This window comes from Thunnus albacares, chromosome 17 (assembly GCF_914725855.1).
Source record: "Thunnus albacares chromosome 17, fThuAlb1.1, whole genome shotgun sequence".
Classification (NCBI taxonomy): domain Eukaryota; kingdom Metazoa; phylum Chordata; class Actinopteri; order Scombriformes; family Scombridae; genus Thunnus; species Thunnus albacares.
This window is the reverse complement of record NC_058122.1, coordinates 2,339,010-2,353,339: the sequence shown is the minus strand read 5'-3', so window position 1 is coordinate 2,353,339 and position 14,330 is coordinate 2,339,010. Positions and strand designations below refer to the sequence as shown.

The window sequence follows — 14,330 nt, the reverse complement described above, 5'->3', positions numbered from 1 at the left end:
TGACTGTGTGTGGGCAATGTGTGAAATAGTGTCCAGTGTGTTACAGGGATAGTCAGTGGTAGTGTGTGTGTTTCACTCTGCAGATATCTCTTGTTTTTCACTCTGCATTGAGTGTTTTGTCGGAGTGATTGGTATTTGGGATGCTTTAACTGTGCGCCCTCCCTCTATTCGCCTTTTTTCTGCCTCTTTCCTGGTCGATGATCATGGTCGACAGCATTTTGGGTGCAAATTCAGGAGGCTTATTTCTGCCCAGTTGTTTGTGATGTGAAAACATCACAGAAATAAAATGCTTGCGTCGTGGTATCAGTTCAGTTATAAAGTCCAAACACCAGAGAGCCAGAGAGTCAATCACACTGGACGGTAGAGGAGGAGGAGACAGAGACGATGGTACACGTCTGTTTAAAGAGGAGTTTAATCGACTTCACTGCATTTAACACTGGAGACACAGAAACACAGTCACTCTGCATAGTTGCTGTCCTCTGCTTCCATCATCTCGTGCCAATTCATTTTGAAAGTTTCCCAATGGAGAAACTCCAACATGACGGACCGACCAATGGTGTAACTTTATCATTCACTCAGTCACTTATGGACAACCAGGGCTGGTCTGTGGCTGGTCCAGCCAAAAAAGTGGAATATAAATAGAAGTGGGTTTACATTACATTGACATTACAATTAAAGATTTGTAAAGAGTCTAATTTATTAAGAACTTTTTGCTCTATATATGAACCCAACTATTATGACCAACTAAACCAACTTCACACTTTTTCATTTTTTTCTTATAATTTGTAGCAAATTTCACCATCCTCTCTGTAAAACCTCCCAAAAATAAACCATAAAATATCTGCAAATTAATCAGAAAATTGCCAGGAAATTAGTATAAAATCAAAGGACCTGTAAAATAAAGTGTTACTAGTAATTTAAAGGTCTTTACAAGCTAATACATTCCTGAAGTTGTAATGGTGCAACCAACTAAGTGAATCACTAGTTTGAAACTGACTATTAGTTGCTAACAACTTAGACATAACTTATACATAATCATAGTAATTGCAATCCTGATCCTCTCACTTCTCACTGATTGTGTTTTCATTGTTGTCTTCCTGACTTTTTTTTGCAGTACATGAGTGTTTGAAGGAGAGAGAAAGAGGCGAGAGACTGATGTACAGTACAGAGAAGGTGGGATGGAAAGAAGAATACGTGGGGAGGAAAGAGGGAGATGTGCAGTTCCTGGTATTCTATAATTGGTACAGTGACTGACAGGATGGAGGGAGTGATGGGAGAGAGGGAGACCTAATTGGTGTATGGAAAGTTGCTGTCGGCTTGAATGTGTGGAGCTGCCTGCCTGCAGGAAAACAGCTTCCCTCTCCTCAACTCATCTGAATCTTCGGGGAGCCATGAGAAGCTATTTGCGGCCGCCTCATCGCTGCTGCTGGCTGAGGAGCATTTATCAGTGTTGGAATTACAAGCTGAGTATCAGTGAAAGTACCAGAATGAATCTCAGTCATGTCAGTAATGCAACTTTTTTGCAAATAATTGAAATAAAAAATGTCATCTATTTTCTCAGGTGTCTAGACTTACAAGGAGCAGTGAGCAGAGCCAGCGTGTCCACATTTGCCAGACACAGCTCGTGTCTGGCAAAGATGCAGCATGAATCACCTCTCATAAAGACAAGAATAAAAGCCCTTTTCAACTGCAGTGCAGCTGATCACAGCTGGTTAAGCAGATGTGTTGTCACATCATAACAAGGACTTCGAACAACTACTGACCAGGTCAGCCAATCCTTTAACAAGACCAGTGCTGTGTGCCAAATCACTCCCTTATTCACTCATTCACTGTACAACAGACACTAAAGAGTTTACTCAGCAGTAAGCAGAAAATCCAGATTCTGGACACACTCTGATCATCGTCATTTTGTGTTGCACAATGGTCATTTTCCAGTCTATAAAATGAAGAGCATTGCATTATGGGATTGTTATGAGAAAGTAGTGTGACAATGGTGAACATTCTGATATTTAGCAGGTATAATGTTAACATGTTCATCATTTTAGTTTAGCATGTTAGCATGCTAACCTTCACCAGTTAGCATGAAACACAAAATACAGCTGAGGCTGATGGGAATGTCATTAGTTTTGCAGGAATTTGGTCATTAAGCAAAGTATTGGACAGATTCTAATTTATAATGATAATAATAAACTTTACTTTTTATAAACTTTACAAAGTGCTTTACATGGTTAGAACATTACAATAACAATTACAACTACAATTAAGCAGTAAAATCAGACAGTTAAACTAAAATAAAACAGAATAAAATACCCCATGTCGTATTTTAAAAAATAATAATCCAAATAAAAACTAAAAACAATAAAACAACAGCATTAATAAAATAGATAAGATGTTTAAACAGTGTGGTATCAATTAAATGAAGGCCTTTTCAAAAAGATAAGTTTTGAGAAGTGATTTAAAAGATGTCACTGATTCTGCAGCTTCACAGCTTCAGGCAGGCAGTTCCAGAGCTGAGAGGACCTGACTGCACCTTCGTCACCTTCAGTCTCTAGCCGTGAGAGTGGCTGTGCTCCGGGTTGTAAGTGAGTAATAAATCAGCAACGTAGCTGGGTGCTAAGCCATGAAGTGCTTTAAAGGTAATCAGTAAAATCTTAAAATCAATTCTAAAACCGACTGGTAACCAGTGAAAAGAGGCTAAAAGAGGAGTGATTTGATCTTGTCTTCTAGTATTTGTTAAAAGCTGTGCAGCAGCGTTTTGTACCAGCTGAAGGCGTGAGATCATTTTTTGGCTTAATGCTGAATATATGAATACATGAATTACAATAATCCAACCATGATTATGTAAAAGCACGAATGACCTTCTCAAGATCAGGTTGAAAGAGTAAGGACTTGATTTTTGAGATGCTCCTCAGTTGATACAAACATGACTGAATGACTTATGTAACTTGTTTTTCAAACGAGAGATTACTGTCAAATATTACAGCCAGGTTTCTGGGATTTGACATTTGTAGACAGGGAGCCAAGATGTTTTAGACCTGATCTTGGGGCTAGATGAAAAGACAGAGGATCAGCAAAGTGATTACACTTCAACCTGAGGTGGACACACGTGTTTGAACCAGATTTCATGGCAATCCATCCAGTAGTTGAGATATTTCAGCCTGGACCAAAGTGGCAGACCAACCAACAGACAGACATGGTGAGAGTGAACAGTCAGGCCTTTTTTTCCCTGTAAACAGTGCAGCGGCAAATGTAGAAGATGAAACAAAACGATATGAAAATAAAGGAATGCAATGTGTGCAGTGGAGCAAACTGAAAAACTGAAGTGGTTTGAGGCCTTGAATGTTGGTTTACACCACTGAATGGCTTGTGCCGACCCCAGCCATAACACATATTGAAAATGTTCCGGTTTGTAAAACTGAACTGCCTCATCTCTGTTTACCAGCTGTCTGGAAAAAGCTGGTCACACACACACACTCACGCACACACACGCATGCACAGAGTCTACGTTTCTCATCTGGGAAACAGATGTTGAGGCCTCTAAGTCATGATGTGATGACAAAAACTGTTTAAGAATTAAATCTGTACCTTTATATGAAGTTGTGTGTTTGCGTATGTGTGCGTGTGCTTGAGTGCATGTGTGTGCATGCATGCGTGTGTGTGTGTGTGTGTGTGTGTGCACGTGCCATGCGTGTGTGGACTGTGGTGGTAAAGACAGCAGGTCTGTTGTTCAGGGAAAAGATGAGTCAGATGGACTGAGCAGAAGAAAACAAAGGGCTTTAGCCTTGGAGAGATGAAACACACATATAAAACCTCGGTGTGTGTGCTGTGCGTGTGTGTTAGTGTGTCTCGTTCAGATGAATAAGCTCAGTGATAAATGTAAAACTGTAAGTGTCAGCTGAAGTGTTTTGGATACGCAGGTATAAAGCTGTGTGAGTCAGCAGCTGGTGAAGCAGAGGGTAGTTAAACTCTGTCAGCTTAGACTCAATTCCAACATGATGCATGATTTTACTTCATTTAGATTAATAATAAGAAATGCAAAACATTTACACTGCCATCATTTAAACTCATTAAAGGGTTACAAACAAACACAAACACATTTTCTCACTTCTACTTGTGGTACCTCTCCATGTATATTTTTGTGGTTTGTGGAGGTTTTGTGTGATCCTGACACACTATCTATACCTTAGATTTCTGGCTCCACAACAACACAATGGAGGTGAACTAATTAATCAATTATGAAAAGAATAATTGCAAACAATTATGCTCTTTAGTCACAGAGCATCTTTTCGTTGACAATATCTGAGGTTTGAAGAAGGTTTGCTGCTCTCTATATTTGGAATCTTCTGCAAAATGCGTTCAAATGACAGTCAGAGTGGATTTAAAGCTTTGCTGCAGGAACTCATCTATCTGTCTATGTCAGGATGTGTGCTCAGAGATTTTGAATGATTCACATTCTTAGTCTAATTGTAGTATGTTTTAAGGTTGTGTTTTTATTTTCTCTTTTATTGTAATTTTATTCATGATTTTATTATTTTATATTGACCAATGAGAGGTTGTGATAGATCTGTCTGTACTTCTTTTTATGTTGTTTGTCTGAAACTTTATGTTGCTGGTCAGGACACTCTTGCAAAAGAGATTTTCAATCTCAGTGAGGTTTTCCTGATAAGATAAAGGTTCAATAAAACTATAAAAAAATGACACTTGAAAAACCATCAGTGACGTGTTTCAAGAATCAGACTCCCTGTTATTCTGGATAATCCCCATCCACTGTCTGCCGTTTTTACAAAAGAATAGTTCATATCAATCTCAGATCTATGTTATGTAAGTACAGATGTCAGGATGTGTTAGCCTGGTTTAGGTTGCCAGGTTTAGTACCATTGTGCCTGTATAGAGACAAAAACAAAAACCTACTGATGGTATCTGGGAACACTGCATAGATGTGCTGGACAGATGGAAACACAGCATGTAACTATTTGCTAAAAATATATTCTAAAAATGTTTGCTATGTTTGTTGCAAGAGCTCAGGTTACTGCTTTGCGGTAGGTAAGTGAAGCCTCTAAAATGTCTAATGTCCCGGCACACCCTAACCCTAACCACTACTTACCTAAACCTAACCCTTACCCTAACCATAACCTAACCCTAACCATAACCTAACCCTAACCATAACCACTCACCCAAAAATCAGCATTTTACCAAATGGGGACACGGCTTTTGTCCCCAATTGCACAAGCCGTCCCCAATCAACTGGTGTGTGTCCTTGGAAAGAACTTAAGTCATACACACACACACACACACACACACACACACACACACTAAAACATGTACAGTATATTTTTGCAAAGCCAACTCACTTTTCTTCTTATGTTCTGGCCACCCTCAGAAGGTATTTACTTGGCACAGATTTAGTTTCTAGCAGGTTGAACAATACATGACTGACACATATTCACTAAGACATCAATACGTCAATCACCTGAATGAACACATACCTCACTGGGCTGTGGCTGGTTTTTGCATTCCATTTTAAATTAGAACACTATTGACACTGTTTCTGATAAGTTGTACTGAATAAATCTGACTTGAAAAAAGGCCATACTGTTGCAGATTCAGGATCTTTGGTAGTTTCAAGAGGTCTATTTACCTCTCAGATTGTTGGGTGATGGAGCTACCAGGTTAGTTCACTGTTTACCTGATGTAAAAACCAACCTTGTAATATTGAAGCTGGCTCTCTGAGGCTGCACTGACACTTCTTGTCCACAATTTTGCACTTAACACCGAGACATCCCAGCAGTAAGTCTGAACAACAGGCTGATGGAGCTGTCTGACCCGTCAGATGAGTGTATGTTGTTGTTGCTGAGCAGCAGCAGGTGTGGAGGGAGTATGTCTGCTATTCAGGGAATGTAGCACGACTGGTGTTTATGTCTGCATACCTCACAGCCCATCATCCCTCCCTCACACACTCTCTGGATCGCCCAAGATTAATGTCAACGTGTTTTCAATCTTACATAAGTTCCAGCTAAATTCCAGAAATGTCAACTGCAAATGTTGATGATCTAGCTCTAATCTACCACATAAACTCCGTTTAAAGTCTCTTTGAAATGGCTGTATATTTCAATTGCTAATATCCAGTTGTTGTTGTTTTTTGCTATCTTGTTTTTATCTTAGGTTTGAGGTGAGATATGTGTTGAGTTTGCTTGGTTTGTATCTTTGTTTTGCTCAATGAGGCATTTTTTCAGCTGCTGTTTGAATTTCTTGCTTGCTCATGTATTAATTGTACATCTGAATACTCATGAATATTCACTCAGCATGATCATAAACATTCATTATCTTGCAATGGCATGTTAGTTGAAGTCTTACCCACACACACACACACACACTAATGAGGGTGTGTCCTTGTTGTTGTACCCATATACCTCTAAGTTGAGTAAACAATGTGGACAAAACAATTTGAACAGTCTGTCCACTGAACAGACCATCTTAGCGTCTCTACTCAGCCTTTGTGTGTGTGTGTGTGTGTGTGTGTGTGTGTGTGTGTGTGTGTGTGTGCGTGTGTGTATGTTTAACAAAGGCTGATGTAATACATTTACTGTATACACAGAAGATGACATTATTGTGTAGTTATGTAAAGTGTATGTAAATAAAGCTCTCACACACAAAGTACTTGAAATAAACTGGATTAGTATTACTAGCTAGCAGTGATAAAATTTATACACAAACACACACATATATACATAGGGTGAAAATACATTTTAAAGGATACATATTCTGCACATTTCCAGGTCTAGATTTATATTCTGGGGCTCTACTGGAATATCTTTGCATGATTTACAGTTAAAAACTCCTTATTTATCTTATACTGAGCCTTCATGCAGCCCCTCGGGCAGTTTGAGCTCCTGTCTCTTTAAGCCCCCCCCCCATGAGCCAATGTGTTCTGATTGGCCAGCTTCCCCCGACTCTGGAGGCTACGTAAACAAACAATAGCTGCAGGATTTCATTTCTTTTTCTTCTTTTTTACTTGGAATGGAACCTTTTCAGATGCATCCGTTGAAATCAGATCCAAAATACTAGAGTGAACAGCGCAAACAACACATAGAACAACCTTAGCAACAACCTTAGAAACAACCTTAGCAACAACCTCAGCAACAACCTCAGCAACAAAGGCTACAGAACGGAATGCGGTTTGTGGGCATGTGCAAACATCATGATGAGGTAGTAAAGGTAACTTTGCAAAAGAAGCTTCAGAGCAGCTAAACCCTGGGCTTTGTCTTACAGGCAGCATTTTACACTTGTTCACCTAAAGTTTTGGAACTTTGCCATCTTTAACATCCAACATCAGATCATCAGTGTAAAAGTAAATCACAAAATGCATGTTACATAAGTTTGAAAAAATGATCTCCTGGATTGCTAAACACAGCGGCCTGTTTAAAGGTAATGATTACTTTGCATGGTGGACTTAACACATTGTATGCAATATATTCATTATCAGTATGGTATCCTTTTACTTTAAAGCAAGACCAAAGCTCCATTTGGACTGGATTAGCATGCCTTAGAGTGGAACACAGCTGAAAACAACAAACATATCTGAAAACCTCAACAGATAAAACCAATTTGTCAAGTGAGACAACTACTGTAACAAGATACAATAAAAGTCTGTCTTCATTATTATCGGTATATTATCAGTTTCCATACTTTGGTGTTATTTGCATTAAAAATGAGATAGAACATTGTGATACATTGCATTTATAGACATAAAAATGAAAACTCAAATACAGTACATGAAAGGTATTACAGTATCTTGATTTTTATTTATGGGGTGTGATAGAGACAGAGTAAAGGAAAGAGGGAGCGGCTGGATGTGAGATGAGAGAGATTGATTTGTTGGAGATCAAAGGTACGCTGCCAGCCTGCTGCTCAGACTAAACACAAAGAAGTCTGCCTCTGTTTTATGGAGCAACATGAAACACACTTTCTCCCCAACTCTCTGTCTTTTGCTCTCTCTGACCCCCTTTCTCCTCCACATCTCACCCTTTTTATCTTTTCACTTATAATCACCTCACGTATATTTATATTAAAACTGCTTCCTTTGCACCTCTTCTAACAAACTATCATCTCTTTCCTGACAGAAATATACCTGCAAATAATGCATCGAAAGCTACAGCAGGAGGTCTCCAGTTAACATAAATCATTTAGTTAAACCTTCAGTCTAAATCTTCTCTGAATAGATGCTTTTCTATGATGTTATATTGATCAGAGTATTAAAGGCACATACATAGTACATGCATGTTACTATAGTTACCATAGTTATATTGCTTAGATGAAGGCATTTGGAGACTGCTTCCTTGACAAGTTGCACGTGGATCATGTGAATTGAATGGAGCACTGTGATAGTTCAAAGAGAACTCTGCTCTAACCAAAACAGGTTAGATGTGAAAGCATGCTGAACTATTCATAGGTTAGATTAAAATCAAAGTGAATTTTTGCTTTGTGTAATTCCCATTAAACAAGATAATCATACAAAATCAGGATAGGCATACTATACTGTAACACTGCTATCCACTTCCATGTGCATACTAGTGCACAGACACCAGGTCTGCACTAAACCAGCTCAACTTGGAAACACCTTTTTCTCTCTGTTTTGGACCTTCATCCGGACTTTTCTCGCCTAAAAACGGAGCTTTGTAGAAACTCTGGTGACAAAACAGATGGTGGCAGTAGTGTGGCATTTCACTGGAAAAGGAAGAAGAAGAAACACAACGACAATAACGACGATAGCAGATGACTTCATGCGAGTGTTGTTCTCCTTATTGTCTATTTTGATAGCTTGTTTAGAGTTGATGTGCACTAACACTCAAAGATTCATAAGCGACAAAAGCTACCAGGAGTCATTCATCGTCAATGAAAACTGGCGACGAAGGTCTTCAGACACCTTGGCAGCAGCGAGCAGCAGCGAGCAGCTTGATGCCAGAGCCGAGAGCGACAAGTTGAAGCTGAGTTTAAATTTATGCAAATTAGTGGCGATGCTACTTAAGCAGCAACCAAAACCAATTGCAGATTGGGATTTGATTTTCTTCCCATAGCAACCACTGTACTAAAGTTCCTAGCAAACATCTGTTATATTCCATATTGACAATGGAAGAGAAACTGATCATTGTGGTCGTTATGTATTAATATTAGGCTATTCTAATTCTAGAAGTATTCTATAAGTAACCTAAAATGCTTTATTTCTTAAGCTACTCAGCCAACAACGTGATTTTGAAAGTAAGACGGCATATTTATTTTTTAAATGACTGGTCTAGGCACATTTTCCTGACTAAATAATACACAGTGGAAACAGGAAAAATTGTATATTTTATCATCCTTGTCAAGTTCTCAGCCAGTCTGCTGAATAGCTCTACTACAAACTTGATATGTTGGCCACAACAGACCGTGCTTGAACAACTCGCCCCCTGCTGACGACTGCTAGAGTGCTGGCAGTGAGCAGCCAGCAACCAGAGCGTCCCTCAAGAATGCTGCTCCAGAATCTCTTGGTGTGAGTGCCCAGTTAAATATAGCTATCTACCACCTTTCTCTGCTGAAACTGTTGAACTCTGCTTGCAATAAACAATGTATTAAATAGAAATAGTTCTACGTAGTAGTACGGTTTCTTCTTCGCTGGTTTTCTGTGGCTGACTTGTTCATCTGTCCTCCGCACATGCCCAGTAGGAGAAGAATTACCTGTTTTGGAATTTTTATATGATAATAGCATTTTAGAATTTAGCCTGCTTAATGTAGACAGTCTTAGACACGAGACAACACACACTTGTAGCATTGAGTGGTTGATTTCACAGTTGTTTTAAGTTCAGAGCACCATTTAATAAGGTTTTTAGCAGGCAGAGGAGAGCTCACTTCACCCGTACCTTTCAGTTTCTTGTTTCTTGTTCACTGAGAGATGTATTTTTACACTCCGTTCCAAACTAGCACTTAAATGCATGAGCACTTGGATCTGCAAAGGGAACTTCCCATTGGAGTTCAACGCCTACCATTCATCCACTGCAGCACCAAGTTCAGTGTACAGCACATTTAGTCTGTTTGTTTAGATTTCACAGGCAGTTTAAGTGTAGAATCTAATTTTAACCTCTGAGACCCAAAACTACTACAATTATGTAGTAGTTTACAATTGTACAATTGTGTCCAGTTTTTTAAACCTACTCTGATGCTGGTTTGTGCCAACAAGCTGAGGTCAAACTAAACTGCAGGAAAAAGCATTTTATGTGACAGCAGGAGGGGACAAAGAGGATTTGGGGGAAAAGCTAATTATATCGTCTGTGTACTGGATCATAATTTATACAGCAATATGTCAGCCTGCTCCATGTACATGCATACATATTTGTTGAAATCTAATTACTGATCTGCTGCATGTCTGATTACCTGTGTCACCTGCTTTCTATGAGTTTCCTGGTTTCTTGTATTCACTGAACTCACAGATAAACACACAGACAGGTAGATAAATAGTTCCTGATTCAGTGCAGTACGTGACTGTTTGCAGTCATAGGCAAGTTTATTTGTATTGCATATTAAAACAACAATGCAATTCATAGTGCTTTACATAAAAACATTAAAAACATTAAGACAAAGTGCAAAAGAAACAAATTATAAAAGAACATTTAAATACAATTAAAAATATAGTTATTAAAGAGTTAAGAGAATAAAAAATAAAAATCAGCTAAAATAGAATAAGACATGAAATAAAAGAATAAAAGTCAGTGCAGTGCAAGAAATGGCTCAAAAACCTCAAATTTGATATAATAAAAGGCAGCTGCAAACAGAAAAAGTCTTCAGCCTTGATTTAAAAGAACTGCAGAGTTGCAGCAGACCTGCAGTTTTCTGGGATTTTGTTCCAGATATGTGGAGCATAAAAACTGAACGCTGCTTCTCTGTGTCTAGTTTTGACTCTGGAGACAGAAAACAGACCTGTCCTAGACGACCTGAGAGGCCTAGATGGTTCATAATGTAGCAGCAGATCAGAAATATATTTTGGCCCTAAACCATTCAGTGCTTTATAAACCAACAACAGCACTGCCAGACTCAGGGGTGGGGGTTGAGGGGGTACTCAGGTGCCCCCGAGGAAAAAAATACAGTGAAAGTGTCCTCTGAGGTGCCCCCACAGTATGCTAAAATGCCTTCTAAGGTGTGATGGTACCCTCAAAAGCGAGAAAACATGATGTGCCCTTTAAATGAAGATTTGTTGGAGATCAAAGGTACACTACCAGCCTGCTACCCAGTAAACACAAGGAAGTCTGCCTCTGTTTTATGGAGCAGCATGAAAGATACTTTCTCCCCAGCTCTCTATCTTTTGTTCTCTCAGACCCCCTTTCTCCTCCACATCTCATCCTTTTTTACACATTTTTTGCAACAGGCTGTGGCTGACAAGGAAAAGATGCTAAATTTGATATATTTGCAGAATTGTGTGAGTGCTTCTTGTCTCTTAGCAGATTCACCATTATTTTTCTATTACCTATCACACCAGGAGTTGAGCAAGCAACTGTCACACTGGGCCCCCGGCTTGTCCTGGGAAGAGTCATGAGTGCCATTAGCGTCGCAGCCTGGACCCAGAAAATATCAGTTAGAGATTGCTGTATTTTGAACACAAGTAAGTGGATGTGCTGTGCTTTTATCAAGCTGAGGAGATTCTGATGCTGTTATAAGAGGAGGTGGGGGGGGCGTTGTAACCGAGACGATTGTGTCAAAACTGGCTGAGGATTTAAAGCTGGTGGTGGAGGTGGATGCTGAGTGGGTTTAGGGGAGAGAAAATGGGAGTGGGGTGGTGGAAGGGGAGGGGTGCTAAGTTTGGTCCCAGCAGTGACCAGGAGGATGACCTAGATGGTGTTTGGGGGGGTAAAGAAGGTGAATTCTCACAGGTGGTTGTTGGTGAGGAGGGTGATGTCTCTCATGATTAAAACTCTCTTCAGGTGGGGGCTGAGGTGGCTCTCTTTTAAGGTTTCTGCCACGTTGTGTTATGTCTTCTTCTTCTTCTTCTGATTCCTCTTTTCTCTTGTCCCTGGCAGAGGGAACAGATGGGTGGCACAGGAAGTAAAATAGGTTAGAGATGAACAATTGTACTCCTGACTTGTTAAGGCAAAGTCTATCTGCCTTAAAAAGATGTGTGTGGTCCCAGAAACAGTTGAAATAGTCAATAAAATGCACTGAATGGACAGTACAAGCAGTTGAGAACCATGTGTTTAGTGCCAACAATCTGCTGAATCTCTCAACTCTCTCCTCTTACTGGTGGTAGAGGGCCACTGATAAACACCAGAGCTGACTGTGTTTAACAGATCAATCAAGTCTCCTTTCAGTACTTCAGACTGTTGTTTCACAACATCATCGGTCTCTATGTGCACTATGGTGTTTTTCACAGTTGGATATGCAGCCATGATATGCAGGATTCTTTGTCAGAGATCATATCCTTGGGAAAACAGAGTATTTGGGTGTTCTTACTGCACATGCTTCATACATCTTTAACAGCAAAGTCACTCACAATCACAGTTTGAGGCCCAAGCGTTAGTTTTCCCTGTAGCCTTTTACTTTCTGATTTAGAGGTTATCCAGGTCATCAGACAGAGATCCAGGGTCCCTCAACAGTGGAGTGAATCTGTTCCGGTCTCCAGTTGCACACTTGGTTGTCAGGGAGGATTGTTGCTAGTTCTCCCTTTCACAGCTGTTCTACTGTGTCCTACTAGGAACAGGGGTTGAAGAGGCGCTATGCCAGGATGATAATGCTGCAGGCCAGCCGGTCACATCACAAATCTCAGGTTGCAGCTCTGCTGGCTACTTGTCCTCCCCTTTCCCAGAGAAATTATTTACTCTTAGGCTTTGCACCAAGAGGACTGCCACTTGTGGATTTATTACCCAGTACACAGTCCTCCCATTTCTTGGTATCTTGTTGGTGCTAATTAGTTGGTGTTAGTATGATCTTGCCACTGTTTTGAGTCCATGGTAAAGTGGTGTTGTTCCCACATAGTCCATTCACTTCCACGTTCACTTCATGGTGAACTTCCAGCACTACAATCTTCTGTAGAAGTTTGTAGTAGTTGTCTGTGGAGAAGGGAGGCATCTTGCTGCTAATTAGCTTCAGCTAAGAACTACGTTTCCAGTCACTGCAGTACAGGCTTGTGCTGTTGGTAGGCCTCACTCATATAGTGCTGAGGATGTCATAAAAATGTTGAAATATGGCAATAGCCTATATCTACAAAGAATTACAGTCCCAGTGATGAATGAGTATCCAGGAGCTGCTGCTCGTAATTTCTCAAAGAAAAAAAACAAGAATATCAGCAGAAGAATACAGAGCTGACAAAAAGCAGCAGAGTGTCTGCACTGTAAGCAGGCAGGAGGCATAGCTGTGATGGCCGAGTGGTTAAGGCGTTGGACTTGAAATCCAATGGGGGCTCCCCGCGCAGGTTCGAACCCTGCTCACAGCGCTGTTTATCCTCTCTGACACACACTATTGTCTGTTGCCGCTGTTCAGTGAGACATCCTGCCTCCTGTGGAAGTAATTAGTGTGGTTTCCTCACCAACAACAAGACAGACAAAAGGTTTGCTTGCTGGCTGTGACCTCTGATAAACTCTAAATCACACACAGGAACATGAATCATCCGCCTGTCTCTAGCAAAGACACTCATCTGTCCCCCGCTAAATCCTTTAAATCCCACAGGTCGTAAAGTGAGGGACCCTGATGCCGCAGTTTTATGGCCAGTCACAGGGAGGTAGCACCTCCTATTCTCCTCTGCTGCTCTCTGCTCTTTGTCTCCGTTGCTCTTGCAATTAGAGCCCCGACATTTAATAGGCCTGCTCATAAACATTCGACCTGCATTGTGTTGAAGAGAGAAGGTTTTTTTACAGGGTTTGTTTAGCCTTCATTTAGTCAAACTCTGATGAGAGGAGGGAAGGGAGAGGAAGGAAGGAAGGGAGGGAGGAAAATACAGAAGGAACTGATGGAAGGAGGAGGACTGACTTCTTAAACAAATATATTTTCTATGTTGAGAGCTATTTTTCAAAGCCTTTTTTAGTTTGTGTGTGTTTTATACACTTCAGTAACCACCCCACCCCCACCTTAATTTAATCTCCCACAGCAATTGCAGTCTCAGCAGGAGGTGCCCACCATGTGTGGGATGGGTGGAGAGGGAGGGAGAGAGGGGATTGCTGAAGCTTGTGTTATTCTCTCCTGGTAAGCATTCAGTTATGAGTTTTCCTTTTTCTTTTTGTTAAGCTTTTTATTGAGTCTATGTCCATCCAGTCAGAGGAACACAGAAGCACATTTTTCATCTGAAAAAAACAAAACACAAACACATGAAAAACCCC

General features: G+C 40.3%; 1 non-coding gene across 1 annotated transcript; it reads left to right on the top strand.

The window, feature by feature from the left end:
• Nucleotides 1-13,368: 13,368 nt before the first annotated feature.
• Nucleotides 13,369-13,450, top strand: trnas-uga. The gene has a single exon. It is a non-coding gene; the product is annotated as a tRNA-Ser (tRNA).
• Nucleotides 13,451-14,330: the final 880 nt, after the last annotated feature.